The 12,160-nt window shown below is 49.9% G+C and overlaps 1 protein-coding gene and 1 non-coding gene across 2 annotated transcripts in view; both read left to right on the plus strand.

Moving 5' to 3' along the window:
• LOC146861442 (NXPE family member 4-like) overlaps positions 1-12,160 on the plus strand; it is a 517,437-nt gene that overhangs the window by 200,748 nt on the left and 304,529 nt on the right. The window lies entirely within an intron of this gene.
• LOC146861444 (5.8S ribosomal RNA) lies at positions 5,807-5,960 on the plus strand. The gene has a single exon (XR_014979472.1). It is a non-coding gene; the product is annotated as a 5.8S ribosomal RNA (ribosomal RNA).

The raw sequence follows: 12,160 nt of genomic DNA on the forward strand, positions 1-12,160 counted from the left end.
AGTAGGTAGGGTCACAGCACACAGCAAGACCCCTTCTCCTCCTCAGCTTCAGTTGCACAGCAGAACAGGTCAGCCCTTAGAGCACCCAGCAAGGCAATCTTCCTTCAGTCCTTCAGCGGTCCGTCTTTCAGCAGAGGTTCCTCTTGATTGTAGAATCTAAAAATCTGTTGTCAGGGGTCCTGTACTTATACCCCTAAAAGTCTTTGAAGTCTTTGTGCAAGTGGGTCCTGAGCCCGGTCTGATCCAGTTCTGGGTGTTGCTGGGGCACTTTGTTTTCCTGGCTTCTGCTTTCCTTTCAGAGTGAGGGGCAGTGTCGTCAGCCGCCCAGCAGGAGGTGGAGCCAGCAGTGTGGCAGGCAGGCACAGCCCTATTCACTCCCAGGTGCTATCTCCTCCCTCCACTCTACTTGCAAATGCAGTCATTCAGCAAAGGGCTGACTCATCCAACCTCCTGGGGGCTCCCCAGCCCCTGTCACTCTCAAACCAGACAGTCAATCCACAAGCATGCCCAGGCACACAGAAGGGTCAGACAAGAGAACAGCTACTCTCTAAAAAGTACTGTTCTCCAACTCAGGATTTGAAAACAACCTCTCCTAAAAGATGTGTTATTAAATGCTGAGCTCAGGGATAGCAAACACTCATGTCTTATCTTGTTCCTATGAGAAGATAGGCTGATGGCCATTGGCACCAACCTCCCCCATGTTAGCCTATGGAGCAAGATAACCTTGCAGCAGTGAACCCACAAAATGGCCGCTGTTCACTACCAGTGCATGATACCTGCACTAGTACATGCTCTACCTTTTACATACACTGCACCCTGCCCAGGAGGGTACCTTGGGCCTTCCATAGGGATGACTGATGTGCACAAAAAGGGAAGGGTTAGGCCCGGCCAGTGTGGACACTGGCCAGGAGGACATGGCAGTCCAGGGACTGCAGGCAGGCCTGCGGTGGCAGGCCTGAGACACCATTTCAGGGCTACTCGTGTGGGTGGCGCAATCAGCGCTGCAGGCCCACTAGTAGCATCTGTCATCACCAGCCCTGGCACACACAGTGCACTTTACTAGGGACTTCATGGTGATACAAATATGCCAATCAGGTATATCCAATCAATATGATATTTTACACAGGAAGCACTTACACTCTGGCACTGATTAGCAGAGGCAGTGTCCAAAGCATCTAAACCAGCAAAAACGAAATTCAGCACAGCATCAAAAATCCAGGTAGCAGAGGCAAAAGAAGGGGAAAAACCCACGCCAAGGATGTCAGATCTAACATTACCCTTTTGGTATAATGACCATAATGTTTTCTACATGTGAGAAGAAGGCCATAACATATACCTGCTTCTGTAGTGTGGTGACGTGTCTTGAGGAAATGGGCTTACGTGTTTTTTAGATGGAAGTGATGGGGGTTAAACAGCTGGTACATATACCTGATACTGTATTGGCATGATTCCTGTAAGGAAATAGAAATGGCTATTTTATGCGCATGGATTATATAGGTTTAATGGGCTGTGTGAGAAGTTGGCCTGGTATATGATGGTCACTAGTTAAAGTGGCCACCTTGCACCAGTACAATTCGACTCTTATGGTAGATAAGTTTAAGACAACCTTTTAAAGAAAGCTATCCTAGTGGTAGCTGTGGACAGCAGCCTTTAGGCTAAGTCTTTAGAGGAATGTAAAGCAGCTTGTTTTACCTTATAATCTCTTGAATCACTACATGAAAGGACACCGCACAGGTATATATATAAAATATATATGTATTTAGTACTAGACACACTCTGCTAATCTCTTTATGAGATTAGAAGTCAGGAACATATGCACAAATCAACGTTTTACAACAAATTAAGCAATTATATGGCTGGGGCCCTAGGGCGTACCAGACCATATACTAATAAAGAGGTATAAGAAATTCGACTTGAGAAGAGACAAGGCCTAGGGCCTTCAGAAGCGCTGGGGCCTCACTAATCCACCCAAGGCAGGTAAGTAAAGGACCCACGGGAGACGCATGCAGTGTGAGAACACAGCCGCGGATCCCAATAGACTTCAATGGAGCAAGTCGCGGTTGGAATTTTAAAGTTTTAGGATACTTCGGGAGAGTCTACAAGCAAGTCATTTACAGGGTAAGTAGTTCTAGAGCCAATACATGCAGGAGCACCGTAGTACTCGAGTTACCTCACCCAGGGAAGCCGGATGCATAGGTGTCTTTTGGTGTCGGGTCGCGGCGTCGTTTTCAATGGGAGCCAAAGACGTCTTGCTGCTTGTGAAGACAGAAGGCTGGATTCAGAAGAAGGAAGACCTGAAAGCAGAGGAGACAGGGTTCAAAGTCACTTGCCAGTGACCCGGGGGCAGGAAGCTGGATGCCCACAGTAGTCGGGTGATTTCAGGTGATCACGGGTGTCTTGACTCTTCAGCCACGAGGTCCAGGAGGCATCGATGACAACCAGAAGCTGGATTCGGCATTTCCCATGAAGTCTGCAGCTTACTGAGATGTCGGCAATCGGATTGGAGCCAACAAGCCTTGTCAACAGCAAGTCTTGTGGAAAGTGAAGAAAGTCAGCGGTGCAGACCAGCAAAGCCTGAGGGACTCACCCAGCAAGGGTATGTCAGGGCAGGCCTGGAGCAATCAGGGGAGCCCTTTGGTTCTGTAGAAAAGTCTTCTGGGGACCCACGAGCCAGCCGGCAAGGGATCGCAAAGACACCTCATGAGGATTCACTCAACAGGAGTCCACGGTCACTCGGGATGAGGTAGGCCTCTGATTTTCGATGGAAATCCTGCTGGAGGCTTGGACCACACGTGATCTAAATCACAAGTTCGTAGAACGTCGTGAAAGGGTGGCACTTGACAATAGTGCGTGGTACCCGGGTATTGCTGTTCCTCATCACTCGTGGAGTCCACTTGCCTCAGCTTCACTGGGGACTCACGATGGGTGTAGAGAAGTCAGAAAATCTACTTTTGGGGCTGCAGGGACTTCAGACTCCGGCAGGAGCGGGAAAGTTTGCAAACGTTGATGCAAAGTTTTGGTGCCTGCCAAGCAGGGGAGTCACTCCTTGACTCCAAGGGAGATTCTTCAGTCTTCCAAAGGTATGGAACATCGAAGGTCCAAGATTCTTCTTCAGAGCGTCATCCAGGGATATCTAGTTTGCAATGGCAAGGGTTCCCTAACTTATACTACAAGGAAGGGAGGGACTAGCTCTATGACCACTCCTATGGGAGGGTCAGGGGAGTGGGTGGCTACACCCACTTCCCTTTGTCCAGTTTCGCGCCAGAGCAGGGGCTGGTAGCCCCTGAACCAGTTTGAACTAGCATATGCACAGAGAAGCCTACTGCTCCCCCAGTGCAGGACTTCAAAGCACTCTAGGAGTGCACCCACCCAGCCCCAATACACTAAATCCTGTCTGGAAGGTGGTTACACCTCCTTGTGACAGGATTCCTATTGCTGGGCCTCCTCCACTGCGAGTTTCGGTCAGCAGCAGGAGGGCAGTCCAGTATCTGTGACTGGTGGCATCCGTTTTGTGATGCCAGGGCTCTTCAGGATTCTACCGTGTTTCCACAGTGGGTACATGTCTATCCCTCTAGAAGGGTGGGATCATACTCCCACACCAGTTACTGGTGTGGGGGTATGATTCCAAAGCGTTTGACACCAAACACAACATGTTTTGATGCAGTCATCCCAGAGTTAGCATTTACCGCGAGGTTATAATGCACTTAAGAGTAGATGGTTTAACCGCATCCGCAAACAGCTACAGAGAATGGACTCTGAGAGCTGCAGAGGGGCCCTGCTCAGGCAGAGGCACCCCCTCACATGGAAACCAAGCACCCTGCCCTCAGGATTGATAGGGCCTGCCTTAGGGGTGACAGATAGGTTTATATGTGTGTGTAAGGTGAGATATAGGGAACCTATACCTCAGTGAGGAGTGCTAACACTACCTCACCCAGGCTGCAGTAGCAGGCCTGTGGTGTCAGATTTAGTCTGCTTCCCAGGGGTGGCATAATACATGCTTCAGCCCCTGGTAAGCCTGTGAAGTACCTATGCCCTTGGTACCTAAGGTACCATATACTATGGGCTCATAAGGTACCACACTATCCAATCACTAGTGCATCGAATATGCACTCCATGTCATTTAAGGGAGTAAGCAGATAGGCTGGGGTCCTGGACAGCAGGATCCCATCCAGACTAGTCAAAAACCATCAAAACACCAGAAAAAAAGTGGGGGCAACCATGTAGTCAGATTCCACCTTCCTACAGGCTGATAAACACATCTGCCACAGTAGTCTAACAGTTTCTGTTAGGAAAATGGGATTCACTAATATTTTCATGGGGTAAGATGGATAGTACATTGCTGTTACATATACCGGACACTGTATTTTATTAATGGCTGAACGAAAATGGGCATTGCTGTGTTCTACAAGTGGGACTATGACCAATTATTTACTGTTTAATATATTTGGGACTGCACTTGGATTGTTCTAGGTAGGAAATTGTGATAGTGATTTTCTACATAAGAATAATAGGTACAAGTCTTCAAACCCTTAGCTCGGCTGCAAGGGACTTGGACAAACCAGGTGCCTGGCAATGAGGGAGGGTTACCCCACCTACACATCGGCAGTCCGATGTGTAGGTTTGTAGAGAAGTTGATTCCCAAAAAGTTCTATCCCCAGGAATCACTTCATTTTCATTCTTAGTCAAATGGCATATGCGGGTAACCCTCTGATACCCGTTTGTGATAGGAATTTGAGATTGCAATTAGTCCCCATGAATGAGAAATTTCCTGTAAGTGCAGATAATTAACTCACGTTGATTAAGTCCTTGCCCTTTGTACAAACTGCTGTTGCTACTATCAATTGGATGGTTAAGTGAGGTCTTCAGATCAGCCATGATGGGATTGCAATGGCCATGCGGAGCGCAAAAAGATGTTCAAACTTGAGTATCTAGAGGAAGTAAAATTTGTGACAAGGTGTTTGTAGGTGAACCTACTGAAGGGTCATCAAGGCAGACCAACCTGAATCTGAACCCTAGGCCGCCTCCTAGATGGAATCCGTAGGCATTAGGCCTGGCCCTCCCCTCGTGTGCCCTGGCTGGAAGAGCATCCGAGGCCACTGGGGCACTTGGGCGCAGGACAGGCTAACCCACCTGAGAGGACACGGCCAAGATACATATGAGAGACCCCAACCCCGGCTGCCCCCAGGGAGTGGGAGGGAAAGCCAACTTGAGATGGAACCCTCACTCACTCAGCACAACCCCAGGGGGGAAGCTGAATCACAGTGCCTCACTAGGCTGGGACCACCTACGAAAACCCTGCCACCTGGGCCCTCCCGCGGTCACCCACCGAGCAACCTGGATGAGAAGGAGCTGGCCAGCGAGGGAACTCCAGCTGTTCCTTTTGTAGGTGCAATGCCCCTAACTCAAAGCCAGAGTGAATTGTGTCAGGAAGAGGGTATGTGGGAGGGGAAGCCTCACAGCCCTTCCCTTCTGGTACCTCCCACCAATGCATCGGTGGGCTGCCTAAGCCAGGTCGAGTCTGGTGGTGGACGACCGATGTGTAGGTGGGGCTACCCTCACTCAATGCCAGGCACCTAGTTTGCCCAAGTCCTATGCAGCTGGGCTAAGGGTTTGAAGACCTGCACGGTCCCTCCTGGGCTCCAGGCCAAGCACCTGGAAATCCTCTGTGAATCGAGGAGGCTGACTCCCACAACGGAAACCAGATGAGGAACCGGGCTGTCTCTTTCCCTGGGAGGGTGGCAGACAGGCAGCACCACCTTCCTCCCGCCTTTTTTGCAGGTGGGCGAACCTTGCAAAAGTTGCCTGTTGCTCTTGCCGGTGGATCACTTTGCTTGCGCATCGATGAAGAACACAGCTAGCTGTAAGAATTAGTGTGAATTGCAGGACACATTGATCATCAACATTCTGAACGCACCTTGTGTCCCCAGGTTCCTCCCGGGGCCATGCCTGTCTGAGGATTGCTTGATTGTTACTTGCACCTCAGCTTTCTCGGGGTGTGTCTGGGGCCGTCGCAGGGTAGCTCCGCTGCCTTCATCCCCCCCAAGGTCAGACCCCGATTGCCCATCACAGAATCCCACCCCTGGCCCTGTCATGTAGGTACACTGCCGACACACCTGGCCTTTCACCCTCTGCCTTGATGGGGTTAAGGCAGGCAAGGGGTCTGCCACAAGCATGTCCCTGCATGTCTGTCTGTGTGGCACTCGTGGCTGTTTGTGGTGTTTCAAGGCTGCCAACACACAACACCTCTAGCACCCACTTTCATGGCTGGAGGGAGCGAGGGCCCTCCATGGCTGCTCGCGGGTGCTAATTCCCACCCCAGCCCCCTGGGGACTTCTGTCTCCCATCTGGGAAAGGGTGCACTGTTATGACCTCAGCCCCAGAAGCCCAGGGGCCCATCACAGCTCCCCCATGATTTGGCATCCAACTACAACCTCGGATGGGGCTCCCAGTTCGACTGTTGACTGGGACAGACTGTGCTCAGTGCACCCCTACCATGTCTTGCCACCAGTCAGTGAGGCCCCTCCAGGTGCCAGGAGACTGCAGCGATGTTGGTTACCCACCTGACCCGTCTTGAAACACAGACCAAGGAGTGTAACATGAGCGCAAGGCAGACATGATGTAAAGTGCTCTTTTTGGGTGGTCATCCCCCCACTTTTTGCTGCTAGATGCTGGGGTAATTGATCTGAAAGTGTGCTGGGTTCTGCTAACCAAGCCCAGAACTAGTGTTCTTTCTTTTAAACTGGAAATGTGAATTGGTACACCCAATAGGCAATTACTTTTGCACCACTGTAAAGCCTTAGTATGTAGCCCCAGTGATACCAAGAGCAGGGATGTAAAAGGGGTACCAGGGTTGCAGCACTAATTGTGCCACCCTGAGTGACCCAAGTAAAACAAAAGTCTGCAGGTCTGCCCTGTCGGCCCTGCACAAACAGCTTGCCTGCCGGAGTTTGACCCTGCACACACCATGTGTGACAGGGTCACCTCACTGCATCTAATATATGTCAGTCACCCCTAAGGCAGGCTCCCAATAGCCCAGGAGGCAGGGTGCATTAAACTATATGTATGGGAATATATGTGCAAGCATATATTGCCCTGGGGTAGCATTCTAAATGCAATTCTACTGCTAGTGACCTGCGGTCCATCTGATAACATGGGTTGGCATATAGGCATTACCTATAAGTCAATTCTCATGATGGACCAGCCAATTTGCTTCATGTTTGGTGTCAAACACTGTGCTTGTTAACCCCCGACAAATTGGTTGTGTCGAGCGTCAACCAGCATGTACCTAGGTGGCACTTTTGACAGCGCACACCAAGTTAACCCAGTGCTCTTGTGCCTTGGCAGGCTTTTTCGTGGGCTTGCTGCCAAAACAGAAGTTTGACCTCCTGCTGAGGAGTGTGTGCCGCTCCCAGAGGATGAAGACAAAGACCTGTGTGGGTTGGAGGGGACAACTCCGCCCACACAGAATGGCTAGTAATTAGACCACTGAGGCGGTGAGCCTCAAAAGCTTCACTGGTATCACTGGACAAAGGAACTTGTCCCCAACTCGAGGACAGAGTCTCCCCCTGCACCAAGTACTGTTTTTCATGGACAGGCAGGAAATTAGCTATGCAGGAGGAGTCCACCTCCACAAGGCTGACCACACCTGTAGGAGAATATGGGATGTTTCAACGCATACTAATACCCCACGTACAAAGACCTATCATTAGAATGCAAACTTTTACCACGAATATATGCCTGTACCACGCATGCCATTACAACTCAAAGGCATGCGTGGTAAAGGCATACACTTGGTAAAAGTGCTTAAGGTGTGTATATATATATATATATATATATACATATGTATATATATTACCAACTGGCGGTCGCCAGTAGGTAGTTATAGTCAGGACCTATTATTCATAGGAAATTCGCAACATTCTATTTGGAATAACTTTGGCGCCGGTTGACGAATGTTCGCGAAATTTTCAAAACTGGTGGGGCGCTCTGGTCCGCTCCTATCCTGAGAGTCACGGGGTGATTCGTCAAGTGGGGGCTGAGAAAAAAGGGGGTCCCAAAACATGTTTTCCCCATGCAATTTTCCATAGGGACCTTTAATCGCAGCTACAGCCCGAACTGCTGAACGGAATCACACCAAATTTGGCAGAAAGGTAGACCTTGGTTCAGAGTCGTGCCTTTTGGTTAAATGGTGTAAATCCGTTCAGTAGGTCCTGAGAAAATCAAAATTGAAATCACATACATATCTATGGCCGCGGAGGATCCGCGCACCCTAAGCGCACCCTGCCGAGCACGAGCTGTATGCTAATTGGCTGTCAACACTTCAAACCAGGAGGTGTTGGCAGACATCTTGTAAAACCAGAACGCAAAAAGAGGGCAGGGTAGAAACACCCTGACCCCCTAGGCCTACTCAGGGCCAAATAAAGCATTTAAAAAAATAAAAATCGGCGGATTCGTGCACCCAGCACGAATTTCGGCCAAAATAAAAAATAAACGAAGTGCGGGCTCCCGCGCTTCGTTGGTAATTAGCCCCCAGAGGGACCAATTCCTGGGGGCATGATCAAAAAACGTGTGGGGGGGCCCAATCCGCCCCCACACTGCCCCGGGGACCGCCAACCCCTGGGGCAAAGCATTAATAGTTGGGGGGCACACGCCCCCCGCAGCCCCGGGGACCGCCACACCCCGGGGCTTATAAATGTAATGATGGGGGGCCTCTAAGGCCCCCCCCTAGCCCAGGGGACCGCCACCTCCCGGGGCTCGACTTAATTTTTGATTGCGGGGTGGCATACTGCTCCCCCCGCAGTCCCGGGGACCGCCACCCCCTGGGGATTTTTTTTTTTAACATACACTGTGCGGGGGGGCTCAAGCCCCCCATATGCCCCGGGGACCGCCACCTCCCCAGGGTTCTAAATATTTAAATTGGGGTGACGGACCCCCCCAGCCCCAGGTACCACCACCCCCGGCTTTGTAGATGGTGGGAGGGGGGCCGCGGCCCCCCTCCTGGAGCCTTGTGGTGGGCCTGGGGTCCGCCACCCCCCCCAGGGCCGGCTCCTGCAGTGTCCCGGGGTGCCCACCCCCGGGACACTGTAGTTTGCTATGGCAGGGCGGGAGCCTCGCGACTCCCGCCCTGTCATAGCAAACTGCTTTCTCTTCCAAATAGCAGAGCAAATTGCTTTTCCACAAGGGGAGATGCATCTTAGCAGCTCCCTTTGTGAAAAAGCAATGCCAGCTCCCGCAGGAGGCGGGGAGCCGGCAGGACCGTGGGGGTCCCCACGGTCCCCAAAGGAGAGGGCCATCCCTGGGGGATGGGGTCCCCGGAGCTACAAGTGGCCCGGGAGGGGGGCCACGCGCCCCCCTCCCCAAAATATAAAAAAAGAAGTCCGGCCCCGAGGGATGGGGTCCCCGGGGACATAAATGGCCTAAGGAGGGGGGACAAGGCAGCCCCCCTCCAATATGAAAAATATAAAAAAAAAGGGCCATGCCCCGGGGGATGGGGTCCCCGGGGCCGATTATGGCCTCGCGAGGGGGGCCACGAGACCCCCTTTCTGAATTTTCCATTAAAAAAATTAATTAGGGGCCAGGCCCTGGGGGATTGGGTCCCCAGGGCCAAAAAATGAGAAAAAGAAGGGGGGCTACAACAGGGCGTGTTTGCAGACATGTCACTTCAGGCCACGCCCCCTTCCTTCACCATTGTGCAAACGCGCCCTGTGGTGCATTTTAAGTTGAGGAATTAATTCCCTTTCAATCTTGAGGGTCCCTGGGGCCAACAAGCCCACCAGGTACCTCCAGTATGCGCCAGGGAGCTGCGTTGCAGAGAGGTGTTCAGAGGCAACGCCCCTTTTTACACCTCTCTGCAACACAGCTCTGTGGTACCTGGTGGGCTAGTTGGCCCCCAGGGACCCTCAGGATTGAAGGGGACTTAATCTCCCAACTTAAACCGGACACATGGCGCGTTTACACAGTGGTGAAGGGAGGGGATGGTGTTGGGAAGTGGCTCTATATATACTGGACCAAAGTAAAATCAGCCAAACTGTAAATTCCAATTTACTCACCTGTTATCAGGAGAGACCTCAGTGCTGCATCTTTGAGCCCAGTACTGATCCTGAAAAGTAATTCTAACCGTACTTACCCGTAACTTGAATTTCCTTCCATAGGCTAACATTGACTGGTTTCACTTTTTAAATTCTTTTAAGTGTCGAGTTTTGGAACTTACAAATATTCCTCTAAAATCAGCCGAACTACGAATTCCGATTTACTCACCTGTTATCAGGAGAGACCTCAGTGCTGCATCTTTGAGCCCAGTACTGATCCTGAAAAGTAATTCTAAACGTACTTACCAGTAACTTGAATTTCCTTCCATAGGATATCATTGTCTGCTTTTTGCTGAAAAAGTTTCTGTGTCGATTTTTGAAACTTACAAATATTCCTCTAAAATCAGCCGAACTACGAATTCCAATTTACTCACCTGTTATCAGGAGAGAACTCAGTGCTGCATCTTTGAGCCCAGTACTCATCCTGAAAAGTAATTCTAACTTTTACTGCTCCACATATAGAAATATTTTTCCTTTTTACTGTGCCTGCTTCCCAACTTTTTTCCCACTCCTCTATATTCTATTTGCTTGTTTCCTAAATCCTTCTTATCCCTGCATTATCCTATTTACTTATTTTCTACATTTCAAGTTACTGTACTTGACATCAAACTGTCTGTACTAGTCTATTTGTTCTGTAGCTTCCTTTCTTCTGCTTGTCAGTAAGCTTTCCCACTCGCCTTATATATCTTGTGGACTGGTGGTACTTTAAGACTCAGGGAACCATTTTAGGTCAGGTATTACTGCTCTACTGTGAGGACTGCATGCCCACTTAAGGTATTGTATGCATGTTTGTTCAGAAGTCTATCTTTTTCATGCTCATACTCAAACAGTAAAACAAGAGAGTAACCATGGTCATGGTGGACCTCCCAATGATGTGCATGTGTTATTATCATAGTATTCCAGCAATTGATGACATTGCAGCTCGGCTCGAAGTAAGAGAACGGCTCCATTGCATTTGCCAAACAAGCCCATATGTCCTTCGTTGATCAATTATTCCACCCCTTCTTGCTCTTCATTGACTCAGATTCATCACAGTACTTCCCTTCCATTACAAAAAGTTTTTGGTTGGCTTGACTACCTGGCCTTTTAAACATTGCCAACCAACAAACTGCCCAATGTGATATTTTGATAGAAGATTCTGTATTTGAATTGTAGTGCTGTATAGGCCCGGGCGTATCAGGTGGAGTTGCTCTACGTGGAGCTCTACGGAGTTGGCCCAAAACTCTGTGGAGCTCCACTCCGTGCCTCCCAACACCCCAGCAATAAATATTTTCTGAATACAATTTAAAATTAAAGTAAAATAAAACCACACTTAGCTTATCGCAGCATCCTGGGCTGCCCTCCTCCTACTTTCCGTAATCAATGGTAGGACTGCGCATGCGCAGTCCTACCATGACATATGTCTGACGTGGGAGATTACGGCGAGGAGGAGGGCAGCCCGGGATGCCGCGATAAGGTAAGTGTGGTTTTATTTTATTTTAATTGTAAATTGTATTTAGAAAATATTTACTGCAGGAGGTGGGAGGGTCCAGAGCTGAACTCCGCTCCGCTGCGGAGTTGCAAGTTTTGCAGGAACTTCGCGTTCCCCTGCGGAACGCAGAGTATGCAAAATTCTGCAAACTCCGCCAGCGGAGCGGTGTTCAGTGCCCAGTGTTAGTGATGTATTGCAATTGTATTTTGCTAAAATAAAATATGAGGAAGGCGTATCTGGCATCTAAAATGTGTAATGTTTTTTCCAGCTGCACAGAAAACTAGTGCCAGAGCTGGCAGCGAGAGTGCCAGTGGAGCTTATGCAGCAGGCGCAGCGGCAGTGGAAGTGGGGGGTCCCAGCGGCAACAGGGACGGACGTGGTAAATCACATTGCTTGCTGACTGACAATTAGTAATAAATACTCACCGCAAGGATGTTGACTCATAAACACCCCGCTTTTGCAGATACAGCAGGAGTTGAGTAGTTAATGGCCTCTTCTACCTGGAAGTCAGCAGACAAAGGTTGATAATGAAGTTTTACAACAATGGGTTGATAGAAAACTGGAATAAAGGATGGAAGGAGAAAGGATGGGTGAAATGTAA

Source organism: Triturus cristatus, chromosome 3_1 (genome assembly GCF_964204655.1).
Source record: "Triturus cristatus chromosome 3_1, aTriCri1.1, whole genome shotgun sequence".
NCBI classification, from domain to species: Eukaryota; Metazoa; Chordata; class Amphibia; order Caudata; family Salamandridae; genus Triturus; species Triturus cristatus.